We start from the raw sequence: 4,856 nt of genomic DNA on the forward strand, positions 1-4,856 counted from the left end.
TGCCATAACAAAGGGGCGGAACACTTATTGACTCAAAACATTTCAGCTTTTCATTTTTAATTCATTTGTTTAAATGTCTGATAACATTACTCCACATTGACATTGTGGGGTATTGTGGCCCAGTAGTGTAGGCCAGTGACACAAAAGCTCAATTTAATCTATTTTAGATTGAGGATTATTCAGTGTATAATCGTTATTGTTATTTTCTTGTGTACTTTGTTTTTACTCTAGTTTATTTTGTAAATATTTTCTTAAACTCTATTTTCTTAAAACTCCATTGTTGGTTAATATGGTAAGTAAGCATTTCATTGTAAGGGCTACATCTGTTGTGTTCAGTGCATGTGACAAATACAATTTTATTTGATTTGATATAAAATAATGCAAAGTTGGCTAGAAGCTAGCAACAGGGCGACCGTGTCTGTCGGCACCATCTTGGCTGAGACAGGAGAGTTTATGCTAAATGAGACAGCATCCTGATTACACTACGTGGCGTAACCAGCAGACAGAAAACCTTTCTATCTGCAATATAAAAAAATGTATCTTAAAATCCCTTGCTGTGTTTAATAAACTGTTTACATTGCAGACAGGTCAAAGGTCATCACAGGCTGTTCACCAAGAAAGTGAAAGTGAAAGTGTGCAAGCTCTTATTTGAGAGCCTTGAAGCGAGGGTACTGAAAAAGTAGTGAGCACTTTCAAAACCATGGGTGTCTTTTTGTTAGTTATTTCATTTTACACCATTGTAAACGCAGATGGATGTTTTATTCTCTGGTGTATATCACATTTAATTATAAATCTGCTACAAGGATGAATATTCATAACATAAATAACAGCAGGGAAGGGAGACGACAGGGTCAAATGTCACTAGTCAAAAGTGCAGCCAAAACTATCAGCAACTATCAGCAACGTTCTTGTCGTACAGCCTATATACAGTAGACTATTGGCTATACTACAGACATAACCATTGTGAAAATATTCACTGATCTTGTTTTCACCCTCTCTCAGGTTCAGGATCCCATTCTCTGTAGGCAATTGCTACATATATCTCAGGAGACACCTTTCCTTGTTTTTACTGTTGTGTTGATGCTAGATGACATTCACATTGTGATGGCAGCGTAGCCTAGTGGTTAGAGCATTGGACTACTAACCAAAAGTTCAAATCCCCCAGCTGACAAGGTACAAATCTGTCTTTCTGCCCCTGAACAAGGCAGTTAACCCACTGTCATTGAAAATAAGAATTTGCTCTTAACTGACTTGCCTAGTTATATAAAGGTAATTTTTATTTATTTTTAAGTTGGTTACTTTGACTCCAACATTAAACGCTATATCTACAAGGGACATAATGCCTCTGAGGAAACAGAGGTTGAAGAAGCTTATCACATAGCTTTTATATTTGGGGCCATGTCCTTCAGTTTTAATTTAAAAAAAATATATATTTATTTATTTAACCAGGTAGGCCAGTTGAGAACAAGTTCTCATTTACAACTGCGACCTGGCCAAGATAAAGCAAAGCAGTGTGACACAGACAACAACACAGAGTTACACATGGAGTAAACAATAAACAAGCCAATAACACAATAAAGAAGTCAATGAAATAGTAGAAAAAAACAAAGTCTATATACATTGTTTGCAAAAGGCATGAGGAGGTAGACAATAAATAGGCCATAGAAGCGAATAATTACAATTTAGCAGATTAATGCTGGAGTGATAAATGAGCAAATGATGATGTGCAAGTAGAGATACTGGTGTGCAAAAGAGCAGAAAAGTAAATAAACAGATGGACTATGTTTACAGATGGACTATGTACAGCTGCAGCGATCGGTTAGCTGCTCAGATAGCTGATGTTTAAAGTTGTAGCGAGGGCCAGCCGACTAGAGCATTTAGGTCGCAGTGGTGGGTGGTATAAGGTGAGTTGGTAACCATACGGATGGCACTGTGATAGACTGCATCCAGTTTGCTGGTAGAGTATTGGAAGCTATTTTGTAGATGACATTGCCAAAGTCAAGGATAGGTAGGATAGTCAGTTTTACTAGGGTAAGCTTGGCGGCGTGAGTGAAGGAGGCTTTGTTGCGAAATAGAAAGACGATTCTAGATTTGATTTTGGATTGGAGATGCTTAATATGAGTCTGGAAGGAGAGTTTACAGTCTAACCAGACACCTAGGTATTTATAGTGGTCCACATATTCTAGGTCGGAACCGTCCAGGGTTGTGAGGCGGGTGCGGGCAGCAAATGGTTGAAAAGCATGCATTTGGTTTTACTAGCGATTAAGAGCAGTTGGAGGACATGGAAGGAGTGTTGTATGGCATTGAAGCTCGTTTGGATGTTAGTTAGCACATTGTCCAATGAAGGGCCAGAAGTATACAGAATGGTGTCGTCTGCGTAGAGGTGGATCAGGGAATCGCCCGCAGCAAGAGCAACATCATTGATATATACAGAGAAAAGAGTCGGCCCGAGAATTGAACCCTGTGGTACCCCCATAGAGACTGCCAGAGGTCCGAACAACATGCCCTCCGATTTGACACGGACAAAAGTTATCACAGGTGTTGATTGGGAGAGCTAGCTAAGACAGCAACAGGTAAGACAACAACAGCTAATCAGCTAAAACAACAACAACAGGTAAAATGGTGATGAATGGACAGAGAGGGTCGGTTAACTACACACAGAGCCTGAAAGCGAGATCATCAGAGCAGAAGCGCTTCAATTCCACCAAAGGTATTCATGTTCAACAGAGGCTGGCTGGGTGTGAGATGTCGGACAATGGAGAACCGGCATCATATCTAGGGACAGTTTCAATGGAATTTATGCAGATTTAGCAATATATTCCAACATGACACATTATTCATACAATTCTGGAAACCTCCTGCTGCCATGGAGTAAGGTGCATCAAACATATGTAAAAGGCCTTTATCAGACCATTTAGCTGAACATTTGCATGGACACTTTAAAAACATTCCTGGAGAAAGAGAAGAAATGTATAATGCAGAGTCAGGCTCATTCAGAAAGCCATGTCTGGACGGGTCCAGCAGTCTGGCGTTTGGTTTCTATCCCCGCCACATCAACCTGACCCTGCTGAGAGACGGTCAGCCAATAGCAGAACAGGCTTTGAATAGGGAGCAGCCGCTGCCCAATGGAGACGGCACGTATCAGCTGAGGAAGAGTCTGGAGGTCAGTACAGAGGAACTGAGAGAGAGACGCAACTACACCTGCACTGCCTCCCACCTCAGTCTGGACAACAAGCTGGATGTCAGCTGGGTACCAGAGTCTGGAGCAGACAGATCTGACTATCCTGTCAGCTCTACTGGTAATGGTGTCCATAACTATTCTAATCTGCATTTCCGTTTGCCTAAGGAGGAGAAGAGAGGCTGGCTCCCAGACATTGACACAGCTCTCCAGCCCTGTTGATGCCCAAGTGGCTGAGCACATTAGCCTGTTTTCACATTCTGAGAGCTGCTATATTTACTGCTGCCACTCATGCAGTGACTTTCTCAATTCAAGCTCATCGACAATATGTACAGTAGCCTAATAAAGAGAAGTCCTTGTTTTTTATGATACAGTAGTGCATTAACGTTCCAAAAACGTGTACTCTCATTGCTATGACACTGATTTGTATGTGATATGTAAAATAAATGTTCTATTCAAATTCATGATACAAAAAGATCATTAGAGTTTAGTTAATTAGCAATGAGCAGAGGGAAATCTTACCTGGAAGCAAAATAAAAATACCAGGAACACCAATCACACGCTGTCTTTCACACCAGAATACCAGGAACACCAATCACACCCTGTCTTTCACACCAGAATACCAGGAACACCAATCACACGCTGTCTTTCACACCAGAATACCATGAACACCAATCACACCCTGTCTTTCACACCAGAATACCAGGAACACCAATCACACCCTGTCTTTCACACCAGAATACCAGGAACCCCAATCACACCCTGTCTTTCACACCAGAACACTAGGAACCCCAATCACACCCTGTCTTTCACACCAGAACACTAGGAACCCCAATCACACCCTGTCTTTCACACCAGAACACCAGGAACCCCAATCACACCCTGTCTTTCACACCAGAACACCAGGAACCCCAATCACACCCTGTCTTTCACACCAGAATACCAGGAACCCCAATCACACCCTGTCTTTCACACCAGAATACCAGGAACCCCAATCACACCCTGTCTTTCACACCAGAATACCAGGAACACCAATCACACCCTGTCTTTCACACCAGAATACCAGGAACCCCAATCACACCCTGTCTTTCACACCAGAATACCAGGAACACCAATCACACCCTGTCTTTCACACCAGAATACCAGGAACACCAATCACACCCTGTCTTTCACACCAGAATACCAGGAACCCCAATCACACCCTGTCTTTCACACCAGAATACCAGGAACACCAATCACACCCTGTCTTTCACACCAGAATACCAGAAACACCAATCACACCCTGTCTTTCACACCAGAATACCAGGAACCCCAATCACACCCTGGTTAGGAATCAGTCAGAATCTTGTTGGATTGTGTTTCATGAGAGTGGCATACAAAAGCGAGCTGCAGGGACTGCAACTCTACTTCCTGCCAGAAGGTGTCACTCCACACTCAAATGAGGCTACAACCAGCAGGCTAACTTCATTAGTATGCTGGATTTATGAATGTACTTCTGGTTCCACTTAATTCTGGCATAGACCACAATGGCACATTTGGGGCAGTTGAAATATGCTGTTGAAACAAGTCTCACAGTTGACTTTATTTTTAAAGACTATTGCCAAATCTTAATATTAAGATTGATATTGTAGACATTTCCAATAATCAATTGGTAAATACATTGTTTGTTAGCTTCATT

General features: G+C 41.8%; 1 pseudogene; it reads left to right on the top strand.

Moving 5' to 3' along the window:
- The first annotated feature begins 700 nt into the window (after positions 1-700).
- On the top strand, positions 701-4,508 carry LOC112224710 (annotated as a pseudogene).
- The last annotated feature ends 348 nt before the right edge of the window (positions 4,509-4,856 follow it).

Source organism: Oncorhynchus tshawytscha, linkage group LG03 (assembly GCF_018296145.1).
Source record: "Oncorhynchus tshawytscha isolate Ot180627B linkage group LG03, Otsh_v2.0, whole genome shotgun sequence".
Taxonomy (NCBI): domain Eukaryota; kingdom Metazoa; phylum Chordata; class Actinopteri; order Salmoniformes; family Salmonidae; genus Oncorhynchus; species Oncorhynchus tshawytscha.